Genomic DNA, 16,316 nt, shown 5'->3' on the forward strand with positions numbered 1-16,316 from the left:
ATGGAGAGACTGAAAAAGTTCTTAAACTTTAAGTAACATAAAACCATGAACAAAAATCAAGCCAATGCTCCTTGACTATACAAATCCACGTAATCAAATGGAATTCGCCTAGAGGTCAACCGTTGTGAATCGCTGTACTATAAATAGGCAATGAAAGAATACAATAAAGAACATACTTGTTTAGGTATATCTCACTTGAAAGCCAGAGTGAGACACCAAAAATATTTTTATCAGTAAGTTAAGAGCTTACTCTTTCAAAATTATGTGGCTTTACTTTTATGTGGTATACGAGAAATATTTTTTTATTAAATTAACAGCTTTATTTTCAGGAGGATAGGAACCACTTTGAAAGAGTGCAAATTACATACCACTGCACTCCCTGATCAATAGGAAAGCTCTGGTTCACCACAATGAGCGTAGAACCCCCTTTAATATCTGCCGTGTGCCAGTCCCTGGAATTTGTACTAGACATATTAAACACAAAGAGAGATTAAGCACGTGTAATTTCTATAGAAATGGAGACGATCTTGGATGGCATGTTTTACAATTAATTACCATCTTACACGCGTTATTAATATTGCTGTACAGGTACCATGTCTCTATGTTATGAAAAGATCTTGTGATTAATGGTTTAATATGAAAATTGTTCAAAGAATTGGACAGATTCTGATTGTCACTCAACACTTAGGAAAGGATCTCCCCTTTTCAGTCGTTTTTAATTAGTAATTTAATAATTAAAAGTTCGCAAAGAATCACCATTTGATGAGAGCGAGAGCAAAAACAAAAATGGATAGTTAACCCTGTGGCTGTGTGTACCTATATGTATGATCAACAATCGATCGTAATGATTATTCGAATGTTTTTAGTATTCTCTTACTGTAGTTACATAAAACATCGAAATGAATTCTTTTTTTTATCCACAACGAGGAAGCTCTTGGCCTGTATCTCACCTGATGGTTAGTGACGATCAGGCCGAAGGTGGAAGCGAGTTTCACCCGGAATCCTCAACTACGGAGGAACTGGCTATCTTACCTTTAACTGCCGGAACACAATAATGGTGTTAACATTGTTGTTATGGCGACAGACTTAGGTAAGATGGTGGTAGCTAGCCAAGCAGACTTAGAACAAGCCCTACCACCAACCAAACCGAACAGAAAAATCTGCTCCCACTGGGAATCGAACCCGGGACCTCTGCGTCTGAAGCAGGTGGTCCTACCACTAGAGCACAGAGGCGGTCTATTTTATTACAATCACATAGAAATTTACACGTTTACGTCTTTTACGAGTACGAAGCGATACTTGGGGGGGGGGGGGGGGTTATCCGTGATAGCGATGTATCTGGTTTTATGTATTCTGGCACGAAATACGAGTAGGTATGTTAATTCTATCATGATATTGAAAAATTTAAATTCCTGTTATGTTATTCCACCTAAACAATATTCTGTTCATATCAGCTTATCATACAAAGAAATTTTCCAATTTCCACTGCTGAACATAGGCCTCCCTCAGTGATTTTCATAGTGACCGATTGGTAGCGGCGGTCTGCACTCAGCGCCTTCCTGCTACCTAAATAATTATCCCCAATAATAATATCTTCCTTCAAAGCCTAAAACCTTTGATAAAGGCAAATGAAGTTGGCCTGTATGACCCAGATGTGATCAGTGCAAAACTCAAAGAAACGGAAATAGATCATAAGAGAGAACGGTAGTCGTAGGTACACAAAAGAAAGTTTTCACGTACCTAAGTATAGGTTATATTACTTTGATACCGTACAGCGAAACCCTTTGTGTTGAAACCAAGACAAATCGAAAACAGCATTTCTGCAGGACATTTTGCGATATCAAGAAATGGTTTTGAAACTAGCATTATTCATTGTTTTTCTTATAAACTGAGAGAGAATTTAATGCCACAATTTAGGTAGGTACCTACTTATCTGTAGTGACGAGACTCATTTCAATCATTACCAAAAATAAACTGCCGCGTAAGTAATATGAGTTAAAATGAATCTTTTTCCAACCACCCCCTGGATTCTAGGCGTTTAATGAAACAAAAGCCTTTCAAGAAATCAGATCATCGTATCGCAGTAACGAATCAAATCAACAAAACAAACCTTGTTCACGGCTATGGTCATGTGTCAATAACTGGCCGGGCGAGATAAGCGAGCGCTGGCCCGGGAAACACTAACGCGGCCATTTCCTTGTAATCTCCGAAGTCAAACACTAAGGATTTGCCACAGTGGATGCGTTCTGCGGTCAAATTGAAGTAACCGCAGCCCGCAGCATGTATGAACAACTTTGACGGTCAGGGCAATCGATCAGCAGTCCGGGCAAAGCAACCGGTCAGCGATGCGATGCAAGCCGCTCGCCTGCCCGAATTCATGAAACCGGTCAGTTGGCGTTCTTAGCTCGTGCCCACACGGTAAGATCGTATCAATACAAAATGAATAGAGACCGACCAAGTTGTTCATACATGAAGCGGGCTGCGTTCACTTTGACCTGACCGCAGAACGCATGCAGCGTGGCAAATCCTTACGCTACCATAAAATGATTTAAGCTGAAGAATAAGCCCCAACCGAATAATTTGACGCCCCCATTTATTCGTGAACGTAACACTGCTGATAAATCAAACGCCAAGTTCATTATGGAGGAGATAAGTGTGAATAACTGCCGCTATAAATATGCATGTGTCTTAATTAATATATCATTTGCGGTTTACTTTGAAACAAAACCTATTTTTGTCTCAATTAGGTACAAAGTACAAAAATAGAGTCTAACTTTTAAACAAGAATTGTATAAAAGTAGAAAACTATGATTGTTTCATTAATATTTCGATAAAATATAGTTTTAGAGCCGGAGTGCAAGCTCTCTAGTTTACACAAGTTGACATTTGGACGTTCATCTCCAGCCTCTCGATATGGAGGCAATATGATATTGAGAGCAAAAGCCCAGCAATGCCTTATTTACATACTAAGGCCCGGTTTTTTGATTCGTAGTTAAAATAACCAATGGTCAAATTTGACAGATGTCAAATGACAAGTGGTTAAATATCAGAAAAAAATGTTTTTCGAACAATGGTTAGCTCGACTTTTAATACATTTTTTAACTTTTAGTTAACATTTTGTTAATATTTAACCATTAGTAGCAAAATTTAACAATTTGTTATTTTAACTATGAATCAAAAAACTGGGCCTAAATTTGCTTTTGGAGAAGCTCAGTCGACCGCTATTGACATAGTAAGTATGTAGTATCTACCTACTCGTAAGTCCTGTGCAATTGAACAACTCTTTGACACGACATACAATATTGACAGTATGAATCTATACTAAAGCAGAGATTGGTCTCAGGATTGTATTAGGGGGTTTAGTTAGATCTAGCAAACAAAGAGCTTGAATTACAGTAGAACATTCATTCATTCAGCGTTTTTTTAACTGGTATTCTGCTACTAGAATCCATGTCTTTTTAATTGGATGCTGAGCTATTCTTAAATTACTTTTATTAAGTTTTGAGAGAGTAGATAGTTACTCGCAATTTTGAGCAAACTGAAAAAGCCAATGACGCGAGACAATATTTACAGATGATGATGGTGGACGATTTTTTGCATTTTTTTTTTGGCTAACTATGTAGGTCTTACTTAAGGTTATTTAACAATATTTTCAACAAACCCAAGAAATAGGACTTTAGAAAAAAGGTAACATGCTGTAGAGATGTTTTCATTAGAATCTTTGCAAAAAAGGCAGAACAGCGAAAGCAGCTTTGTCGCTGTTTACACACAACTTTGATGATGTGGGGAGCGATAAGATAGAATAGCATATCGTTGGGTCTGAACCCATCTTTATGCAATGACGCCAAAGTTTATGCTGAATGTAACAATTAACAATAGTTCAAACACAGTTCAAGGCTAGGCTTGAAACTCAAGTAACTGAATCTATGTTGGATTACATCGAGTTTTGAGTATTACGAGTACCAGACAATATTGTTCAACAAATCACAGACTCGCAGCCATGCACGAGTTTAAATTAAGTTTTGAGTGTTGTTTCAGAATCTATTCCCCTAGTTTCATCTAAGTTTATGTCACATGTGGACAATATGGTGTTTAAGTAATTATTATTTTGATAAATTAGCAAAACGATTCTATTATCGAGCGAGAGCTTCAAATCAAAACTCATCTGATAATACAAATGGACAAGTAGTTGTGATTTTTATCTGCAAGAGTCACATTAATTTATCAAAGCTTAAAATGTAGGTAGTGAAAATTAAATTAAGATTTATTTAAGTTATTGCAAAAGCTCTATGAATTTCGAGAAACTATTTTGTGAAACTATTTCTGAATTATTAATATAAATGTCAGAAAAGTAACTTGGATCGGAAAAATAGAAAAAGCCTACTTGTGATAAATCTGTGTGCCCAATAAAATTGCCTACCGAAGTGTGAAACTCGAAATAAATCACGAGCACTAAAATATTTGATTTAACTTTTACCTCTGAAATATGGAGATTGAATATTCACGGATTTCAGAAAACGTTCGCATAATTTAAATAGTGTAGTAAGGTACTCGTAAGTATTTCTATAGGTAGGTACTTACTTTTCTAGAAAAATAGAAAGTTACAGCCTACGCAATCGTTTAGGATAGAAAAGACCTATGTCTACTGAAAACACAAACTACTTAAATGTCTTGTGCTTTTTTGTCTTTGGATCGTAAAATTTGATCATAGTTTGCCACAATGGATACCAATAAATCTAAGCTAGTGGCATTTACTGATACTTTGTAGAGGCTTTCTTGGAAGCTTTAAAATGTTTCGCAATAATTATTTAAAGTCCTAGTAAGCGGCACGGAAATTATTAGTATTATGCAATAAAAATCTATAACCTACGTCCTACCCATGCGAAGACAGCATATGCTAACCACACATTATTAGATCGAAGTGACATAACCTACTTTAGTAGTCAGCTAATTCAAATTAAATTATAAAATATGCATGATTGTGGATCGTAAAATGTGACTCCAAGGCGGCGGAGCGGGGCGATCGCAATAGTACTCCTCATCGTCGCTTTGCTATCGCTCGGCAGTCGCGTCGCGTCGCCATCGCTCGGGCGTCGCCAGTTTCGTGTCCGCAGACTAAGGGCCTATCTTTCACCATCTCTGAATAAGCTCTGTAAGTTGAATTCAAGCTCAATTGAGTCTAGTATTAGACAGGTTTACTTAGCTTAATTTGATTGTTTTAATTTAGTATTAAATAGACGTTTACTTGCAATAAAACTCATACAGTTAAAAAGGTACCTAACAAAAGTAGTTTATTTTGATTAACTTTTTCTTTAACCACTGCTTCGGGACAATAAATGAGCCTGTGCTAAGAAGAAACAGTACATGAATTTCAATAACCATTTATACGCCAGTTTTTCAGTAAGTTTAGGTACTGTCAACCCACCCTTAAAACTTTTATTTCTTTGCGTCATCATAATAAAACAACACTGCATTTGAAATATAGCTGATTCTGTACTTAATGTTTCGATAAACTTCAGTAAGTACTTTAGTTACGACTTCAACGAAGGTTTAAATACCACTCACCGATAGCGAAACTGAAGTTAATCGCGCTTAGAACTAATCTCTCGATAACCAAATAAATGAGGGGAACGCGCGTGTCTTCATCAAAACTTTAGAGCGAACTTAAAGCATAAATTTGAACATGACTAAGGCGTGAAATGAGACCCTACGCTTAACTTTGGTTAACGCCAGCAAATCCATCGTGTCAGTTAAAATTAATCTCTATGCGTACTCGTTATGCCTGGAAGGCATGGAAGTCGATGTATGATTTGTAGAATATCTTGTTAGATTTCGTGTCATTTGTTTGATGTGTTTGCAAATACCTATATTGTTTTAAACTTTCGTGGTCACTAACAGAATAATTATAATTATTATTGACGGGATTAACTAACATGTACCTTAATCCGTGATCATGGCGCTTGCAACAGTGCATGGTAGCAATCCAGTCAATAATAATTATCGTGTTTGCAAATAGTTCCTCAATGTATTTGTTAATACAGGCGAATTCTCTTCAGTAAACAAATATTGAGATGTGGTACGAAATCGAATCGTTTGGAACATCAAGGTATTCGACTAGTGACGTGACTGTACGTAGGTTACTTAGTTAACTTTGGAAAGGTCGATTGCTTGGGATCTTGTTTCGAGTTAAAATTAATCTCGTTACGGGTCAATCAATCGATAGAACAGAATGGAATAGAATACCTAATGTTTCTATTGGGTCCAAAAATAATAAAATGTACGAATCTAAAGAGGCAGTGTAGTCCAGCCTAAACTGAACTAAGTAACATTCCTTGCAGCTCTGACGTAAATATGGTTAAGTATAAAGAGAAGATAAGTAAGACTGCCTCTCTCTTTCATTTCAGATGGCAGTAACACGAAACTACCTACTACTAAGTACTTACTAAAAATGTGGATTTTTACTCGTTAAAAATAAAATTACTCTAACTGCCTACATTGTAACGGAATGGATACTTAAACATTTTCACGATAATCCAATTTGTAACAATATCACACCACACAATAAAAATGTGCAAAAATCTTTTTTATTTAATAAAACCAACCGTTCCCGATCGCAAAATTGGAAAATATAAGAGTGTATTAAGGCTGTTACTTACGCGCGCTAGGTTTTAAAAGTTTTCATGGAATTGATCCCGATGGATTTTATCATTATATTAAGAACAATATCAGTAAAGTGGCAACTTCGTTTACAGATTTATAAGCTATATTGTTGTTAAGTTTACCTAGTTTAGTTTGAAGGTACCTAATGTTTTTGAATGTACCTATACGTATAATTAGTAGCATTAGCGATTTGCGAGCGAGTCGAGTACCTATCAAACATCTGTTTCAAATGACACTGGTGAAATGTATTGTATACTCACGTCTTAAGTATTCACTCTTGGCATGAGACACATCACGTATTGATGTTGATTGCATTCACAAGTCAACTTGTTTGGAAGCACACTGCAGTCGTTCTTGTCGGTTAGTTAAAGTGCCATTGTTCTTAGTTCTTTCGTTTCTGTTGCTTGTTGCTTCAAACTTACAAAGCTAACAGCATCCAATGATGAACGGAAAAGGTTACCAAAAGTAAACATAAGGAAATACCCAAAGATACGTTCCTCTTTCTTAAATCAAGACGCCGAAATTAGAGAAGGCGATAAATAGACCTCAAAATACGAGAAGTCAGGGTGCTGAGATTCATTAGCTCTTCTGATTGTCTGCAATACGTATGCCGATTGTCGGAAATACCGTACGTATTTGGCTTGCTTGCTGCGCCTTTGCACAAAGACGGCAAATTCTCACTGCCTTCTCGCTGCAATTTCGTAGTGAAACAGTCCTATAATGTGCGTAAAAAGTGACCTTATAAAATTGTAACTTAGATGATGTTCATTATTTAGAATAAGCGAAGAATCGAAAACTCTATTTCGGAGGTATAGATCGTTTCATCCACGAAGACGCACCCACCATTCTTCCGCTAATGTTTGAGTGTTAACGGTATATGCTAAATTAGCCATGAGTGCACACGCACACTACAATAAGGATCAAACTCCCCGCACCCCGCGCTTCCCTCGGCCAAAAATTGAATGGGCGCGTCTTCGTGGATGAAACGATCTATATCAGGATGATATTTTTATGTAAAATCCGCAATATGTGTATAATCGATGTCCTCGAATATTTTTTTTAAATATAAAGTTAAGATTTTTCTTTTTTGACATAATAATAAGTTGTAAGTAAACCAACATCTTAATTTACGTTTAAAATGCAACCAACAAGCCAATGTCGAACATAAATCTGCTGCTAGAAATAGCTAAAACCCAAATGTAATATTGCGCGAAACCGTTTCTTTGCAGCTTCAATATTACTTTTTACATCACAAAGTTCGTGACTGGAAAAACATCGGTCGCAAATAAATAAAATTTAATCGTTCCAACGCCCACTGCGCGCGGCACCACCGGGATATTTAGCACATGTGTTTTAAAAGCTATTTCACAGAAGGCACTTAGAGTGGATAGTAAAAACTGAAATATGGGCTTTCCCAGGTTTCAGTTTCAGGGGGGTTTCATCAGATCTGATTGGGCCGGGCGGCGACGGTCGTGTAATTCGGTTATTTGTATGCAAGTCTGCTTGTTTTTGTAGGCCTCCCCGTTCTCCCTCGAGTCCACTCGGAGAACACCCCCGCAAGAAACAATCGCAATCATCCACGCTGAGTGGCCATTCAATACATTTGGAGCTGCGTTCACTGGATTCTCGTTGTAGAATATTGATGGGACAAGTGTGAAGGCGTTTATTGATACGAATGACCATAGGATACGTGATTTACCTGGTGGTTCAAACAATTATTCAATGTTCAAAAAATCTTCGTATTCGCTAAACATTGCCCTTTATCAAAAACAACTTTAATAAAAACACTAATACCTAAGCATACATTTCAACGAATATCTATGATGTGTGAACACATTATTACAAAATTAAACATAGTTTCGAATACGAGTATCATGCTCTCGTGAATACTGTTGAAGCTTCTATTATACAGCAAAACGTTTGTTAAAATTAGTGATCTAAATTTCAAATAGGCCTGTAGAGACTACATTTCGCCGGTGAACGGAGGATTAAATGTCTAGGAGGATAATATTAGTAATTTATCCCCGAATCTATTTGCAACAACGTAAATAAACATGATACAATATTACAACGTTATCGTTGGTGAGAATGTTTTACTGACTTCTTACTCGTAGCGGCCGCCCGCGACTTCGTGCGCCTGGACCCCGTTTTACCCTCTTAGGAATGGAGTTTCGTAAAATCCGTTCTTAGCTGATAATACTCTCTAAGGAACCTGCCTGCCAAATTTTAAGTTTGTAGGTGTGATAGTTGCTGAAATTTCGTGAGTGGTATTTCGCTTTTATAAATTGACTAGCAGCCGCCCGCGACTTCATATGCGTAAATCCTGTTTTACCCCTTAGGGGTTGAATTTTGCAAAATCCCGTCTTAGTGAGCACCTTTGATCCAATCCATGCAAAATTTGAGACTCCTAGCACTTGTAGTTTCTGAGTTTAGTGATGAGTGAGTCAGTCAATCATTGTCCTTTCGCTTTTATAAATATAGATTACTAATTGTTGGAGTACCTGAGTGACTTTGTCCCAATGCTTACAACGGGACATGATAACGAGTGACACAAAATTTGTATAAGGATGCATATTTTCTTGCATCGCATTTCCTCGCTTTGTTGCGAGCCACCACCAAGTAAGTTACGCTGAAACTTTGAACTGTCCTCGTCGCAGTTTGCAGTTTTGCTCGGAGACTGCAAAAAGACGCAGTCAAGCGGACTTCTGAACTTGATCGAGGAAACAAATAATAACACTTTAACTGTAAAATGGCGATTTAATTACTTTTACGCACTGCGCCGTAATTGGAAAATTAAAAGCATATCAAAAATTAATAGTACTTACGGTACCAACTTACTGTTAATTTAATGAATGCAGTGAAATGGGTGCCGTTCGTAAAGTATTTTATCTGGATCCAGCGTGAAGCAGATTTTTTTATTGCATTTATTCAAATTTTCTGTTAATTTACCTTGGTATGTTTATATTGGTAAGCACAAAAAAACCTTTGAATTGAAGCTGAAATTCAACGAAGGCGTAAGTACTTTTGAAAAAGCCACAAACAGTATTTAGAAATAGAATAGAATACCAACGGATGGTACGTATAAAAGTGCTTTTTAAAAGCCTACTTGCCTAAATAAATTACTTTTTTTATGAAAAGCTACTAATTCATTTAAAAACTTTAATTGATTGAGTTTCAATAATAAACTAAACAAAGGTCGATTGCATCAACGCTCGGGTTTCAATCAAATTTTAAGCGTCGTTCAGTCATACAGTCTTAACAATCCGCTAAATAAACGATCCCGCTACGAATTTCAGCAATTCCAATCAAATACTCGCCTAAACTAGTGCAGATTTAACACATGACTAAGTAATGAGAATTAATTAGCATTTATTAAAGCTAGGTCGCATAAACACGAGCATCGTCAAATTAGAACACGTATGCGCCAGCCACCCATTAGTATGGGAAAATCAGTTTACGTCGGCCAGTTGAACACTTAGGGCTAGCACTTAGGCAAGTGATTAATTAAAGAAACCTACACAACAAATTGTATGCTGCTGTGCGTGAAAATGCTGATTCATGGGACTTTAAAAGCCTAAGAACTTCAGTTAATAGAAAATCATACTTATATAATTTGGTTTAAGAGTTTTTAAAAATGTGTCAGCTATAATATTGTGGGATATGATGCTCGTCCACAATAAGGAAGCTAGATGTTAGTGCTTCCTTCCGAGCGGGTGTTGTGCTCGGGGACCAAGGTCCAATTTACACCATTTTTGGTTTGCCTATATATACTTGGCAGGATATAAAACTCCGTCACCGCGATGCAGGTTTGTATGAGCGGCGGAGTGTGCCATAGTGAATTAGTAACAGCGCCATCTGTTGGTCACTAGTTTGTAGTGGCGTCGCCACACCACTCCCCCCGGAAGAACCGGAGGTGGATGACGTCAGGATGAGCTCAGCAGTCTGTGCGTGATGAGCTTACAAGTGCCAGTGTGCTCAAGTCTGCGGTGAGTCGAGACGAGCAGGTTGCGGTGCTCTATCCACGGTGAGTCGGGATAGTGAGCGGAGGCGTCTTCGATGGTCGGGCGTGGAGCTGGGCCAGAGCTGTACCCGTGACCAGTGACGGGACGGTTGCTTGCTGCCGAGGAACCAGGAAGGTCGGTTGCGATCTGCGATGGTCCCTGAAGGCTGGATGCTGGCTTGTTGAAGACTGGAGCTGATGACGGAGTGGCGGAGATGGTGAGTATGGCGGAGGCTGATGCTAAGATGGTGGTGATGGAGGTTGCGTCTCACATCACGTCGGGGTCACCATGTGTGGGATATGATGCTCAACCACAATAAGGAAGCTAGATGTTAGTGCTTCCTTCCGAGCGGGTGTTGTGCTCGGGGACCAAGGTCCAATTTACACCATCTTGGTTTGTCTATATATACTTTGGCAGGATCTAAAACTCCGTCACCGCGATGCAGGTTTGTATGAGCGGCGGAGTGTGCCATAGTGAAGTAGTGACAGCGCCATCTGTTGGTACACAGTTTGTAGTGGCGTATCGTCGGTGTCGCCACACCACTCCCCCCGGAAGAACCGGAGGTGGATGGCGTCAGGATGAGCTCAGCAGTCTGTGCGTGATGAGCTTACAAGTGCCAGTGTGCTCAAGTCTGCGGTGAGTCGAGACGAGCAGGTTGCGGTGCTCTATCCACGGTGAGTCGGGATAATGAGCGGAGGCGTCTTCGATGGTCGGGCGTGGAGCTGGGCCAGAGCTGTACCCGTGACCAGTGACGGGACGGTTGCTTGCTGCCGAGGAACCAGGAAGGTCGGTTGCGATCTGCGATGGTCCCTGAAGGCTGGATGCTGGCTTGTTGAAGACTGGAGCTGATGACGGAGTGGCGGAGATGGTGAGTATGGTGGAGGCTGATGCTAAGATGGTGGTGATGGAGGTTGCGTCTCACATCACGTCGGGGTCACCAATGTGGGATATGATGCTCGTCCACAATAAGGAAGCTAGATGTTAGTGCTTCCTTCCGAGCGGGTGTTGTGCTCGGGGACCAAGGTCCAATTTACACCATTTTTGGTTTGCCTATATATACTTGGCAGGATATAAAACTCCGTCACCGCGATGCAGGTTTGTATGAGCGGCGGAGTGTGCCATAGTGAATTAGTAACAGCGCCATCTGTTGGTCACTAGTTTGTAGTGGCGTCGCCACAATATAAATGTTTGTTTCTTGTGACAGAATCACTCAAGGAATGCATAAAATGTAATAATTTTCTTGTAAGTTAAAGTCGAATTAGTTTGATGCAATGACAATAATTTTGTTATCATGACACTTATTTGAAACTTAAGAATTGAATACCCAAGCAAGAAGACTAAAATGCAAGAAAAGTTAACAACAACTTGTTTCTTTATCTTAAGTGACAACTCTATCAAAGTGCATTTTTGTACCCTTTTTATCCGACTGCGCCAGGAGGGTTATATTTTTTAAGTCGTGTCTTGTCAGCGGAGTTTTAATCATGCTGCGTATAACTATGTTACCGATCACCCGATATTACTTTTTGCAGCACCGTGGCCTGTTTTAATGCCATTTGCTTTAACCGCGCTTTAGGTGTTACTAAGTTGCATTTACGTTAAAACTTCAGCGAATGACGAATTCCACTAAACTAAATTAAGGCTGAGTTGCACCACCTAACTTTAACAGTAACTATAACGACAACCGGTATTTTTGTATGGAGTTTGACAGACTTTTGACGTTTGTCAAAGTTAAAATAAGATGGTGCAACCCAGCCTAAAAGTTTTGAACCAAAAACTTTGTAAGCTCAACTTTGAACATTGCTCTCGAGCCATCTGTGCTTCGTTTATCAATTTTATACTAATTTAGTTATTGTATTGTATTTAACACTAATCTATTTTGTTATTCAAATAGTTCATACCTACTTGATACCTTCAAGTACCTATTCGGTTTTGAAACTTTACAAATGTTCGTACCTACTTAGGTACTTACATAATTGACAAAACAAATATGAAACGATAATTTCTAGTTTTAACGATTGGGTATTAAAACAGTGATGAAAACAGATTAAAATAAATAAAACCAACTTGTTACTCACTGGTAGGCATCGAAACACTAACCATTAAAGTGATTGGATATCCAACCAATGGGTGCCATAATCCTATAGCATTACAAAGGATTAAAACAGCTCATGATTCATGCATTCGAAAAAGCCTTTTATGTCAACCGCTTGCAATGCGGGATAATATCGATGTTTGCCTAATTAGTTGCAATGACAATAAACTTAACTATTTGTGGTAAGCTTAATACATTTTTATTTACTGTGGTAACGGATATTTTATGTAATCTGAAAAATTTTATAAAATCCGAATTTCAGTCATAATGGAAAGTGTTTATTTTGCTATTTTGTATACTTAGGCCGAGTTCCACCTAACATTCACAATAACTATAGTTGACAGTTTTTTTACCATTGTCAAAGTTAAAGTAAGATGATGCAACTGAGCCTTAATTTCATCAATTGTGTTCAAGCCTAATAATACTACCCTAAATTAAAAACAGCCGTCGGTTTGGTAGGTAGAATCATCATGATCAAAATTATTCCTCTTCGTGTAGGTGGGTTAGGAACACCTTGAACATTACCGCAAGATGGCGGAAGCAAATCCAGCCTAACAGCAAAAGCCACAAGTGTCGGGGGACCTCTAAAAACCCACTCCACTGTCATTAATAATAAATAGTTGAGATTACTAAACTTTGGCATAATGCTCGGTAATCCTAGCCTCATGAAAATTTTACGGCACTTGTTCTCGATCCTTTAAAGATCAAGTTATATGATTGCGGTCCTGTATTTAAGTATGAGTTTGAATACTTAAGACATTTACTCATGTCGAAAAATCTAAAATAAATGTACCTACGAGTACCTATAACCATTTATTTTGATTGACGCCCTAAGTTTACGTTATTGTTAGTCTTGAGTTAAATAAGTAAGTAAATATGTCAATAAACAACATTGCATAAGCGTAAAGATTAGGTTTACCCTGGGGTTAACACTGTAACGCGTATTCCATAATGAAAGCGAGAAAAATGCAGTTCCTATTTGGGTTATAAAAATCGCTAAACTAAAATCCAAATAGGTACAACAACCGAATGATAAAAAAGATCAGCTTTGCTAGCTGTATGGCACAAACGTCACATGACGTTCTAATACCCTTACAAAGACCTGTCAAATAAAAGCCTATTGTGGTCAAGCGTACCGCGAATAGAAACGAAAAATAGAGCTAATATAAAACGGACAATTTGATGAAAACTCTCACGAAACTCCGGTATTTATATCGAAACTTTTTTCCAACCAAACTCCAGTGTCAAAGTATTACTTATCTCAAAGTTAAACAACATCGGAATTGTTGTACAACATTTTTTGCTCAATCTACAAAGAATTTCTTTGAAAGCTCGCTGTGGCTTTAGCAAACAATTAAGTAATTTCTTTCTTTAAGGGTCAAAAATGATACTAGGTAGTGATTACCTGCCATTTAGAAATTATTTTCACATCTAGAAACTACCATTTCTATAGACTACGGAGAATAAAGTATTTCTCGTTGCATTTTTCTTTCTATACTTTTGTAAAATAAATGCCAACGTTGAAAGTTCGCTTTGTAACTTTTTAACGGATTTTTAGAAAATAGCATTTTACGAAATTGGCTTCTGCAGTGCGATGGGTTGAAAAAATAAAACCTCACGGGATTTTACATCAGTGGTAGAGCGTTATTTTTTGTTAGGCTAATCGCGATTGGTCACATTCTTTTCAAAGCTGATCCATTTTTTGGACAGCTTTTTAGGTTTACCAGTGCCTTTAGCTCTATGATTGTAGGGATCATCACGATGCATCTCTTCAAACATAAGTTTCTGAGATTCTCCTTAGTGAATTTTATAATCAGCATTTATATCACCAGCTTTTGTTTAGTTTCCACTTCAGGAGCACCACCCCCTTTAATTATTCTCAGAGGCAAATGGAGGACTTGGCCTACTCGTACACTCCCCACGCTGGCCGGGTGGGTTGGGGAGGTCTGATGTTTGGGACTATTCCCATCTCTCGTTCCCACCGCTGCAACTCCTGTGTAGCCAGGATCTACAGTATGATCGCAATAAAAACCCAACCAATGAATGAGGTCTGATGTTCGCATACTTGTCCCTTAGTCGGCCCCATGACCTCCATGTCAAGACGATGTTCTTATTCTACTCTGCAGCAGAAGTTACGACCGAGATGACTAAGTATAGCTGTAAAATATTGGTGATTTTAAATTAGAAACCGGTCTCTGTGCACGTAGAATTTTGTTCAATGACCCCAAGCTACCCATCCTTATCGCTCGCGCGTAATTATGTTGCTGTTGCGCTCGCGCGCTCGCTGCGGGCGCCAGTCGCACAGTCGCGACAGCAATATAATTACGCGCGTGCGATAAGGATGGGCAGCTTGGGTTAATTGGACAAAATTCTACGTGCTTAGAGACCGGGCTTTAGTTATTTTATTGCCTTCAACTATGATCAAATGCTAGACACTTTATTCTTGAATAAATAAATGCACAATTTTACAAATAGCCAGCCATAAAGGTACAACATCCATACTATTCGACCGCTAGTCCGATTTTCTAGATGGATGGAGAGAGAACACAAAGTTGCCCACTTACGAATAGACACAAACGAGTGCACTCAATTTTCTGTCCGTCTTTGAGATGAAATAGATTTTTATAGAGAAAATATTGTAATAGGTAACTAGGTATTCTTTTAAGTGCTTATTGTTTACACTTTATTGAATATCTTGCTTTCATTCAAGTAGATCAGGTGTTAAATTGCATTCACATAATTATTAATTCTACGCTGGTAAATCTTTATGTGTGATATCTGCGGATTGTTGTAACGATTCCGTTCTCGAATAAATTATGTTGAGCCACGTACCTATCCACAGTGGTATTTCATTTGTTCATTAGTTCATGTGTTTGTTTGACGAAATATGTGTCAATCAATGCGTCCCGGTGGTTACCGAAGATCTATCAAGCTTTTGTCGCCGAACTAGGCCGAATACAGAAACCGGCATGGAATAATCAGCTAAACCGTGTTTTAGTAGAATACCGCCCACAGTATTTCGGAGGTTTGTTCTTTAATGGAATTTCCGGAAATTGAAATTCCGGAGGAATGTTATTATACAAGGTACTCGATCTGTCTGAGTGCCCAGATCGTGGGCGTCCTGCAATATAGAAGTGTTGAAAAGATGGTTTCAGCTCTGTGGCCTTATGGTAAGACCAGATCCAGAAGCCCCGGGCTCGATTCCCAGTAGGGTTGAAATTTTCTTCTCGATTTTGTTGAAACTAGTGTTTGCTCTTCGGCTGCGTGGCTACCTACCACAATCTTATAGTGTCTTTCAATTAATATTAACCGCTGTTGTATTTCAGCAGTTACCGTTAAAGTAGCCAATTCGTCAGTGTTTGAGGATTCCGGGTAAAATTTATGTGTTTATTCACATTGTATCCATCGCAATCAATTGCCGTCTTGCTTTGTTGCCCAAAATCTATATACACGTAAAAATCTGTACAAGCTTGTTAAGGTTTGGCAAGCATGTGTGCACCCGACCTAAGAACAATAAAGATTAAGTTTAATGTTGGTGAAAATGCCGTCATTTGGCTTAATTT

Source organism: Ostrinia furnacalis, unplaced genomic scaffold, assembly GCF_004193835.3.
Source record: "Ostrinia furnacalis isolate ACB-3 unplaced genomic scaffold, ASM419383v2 OfSCF2803, whole genome shotgun sequence".
Taxonomy (NCBI): domain Eukaryota; kingdom Metazoa; phylum Arthropoda; class Insecta; order Lepidoptera; family Crambidae; genus Ostrinia; species Ostrinia furnacalis.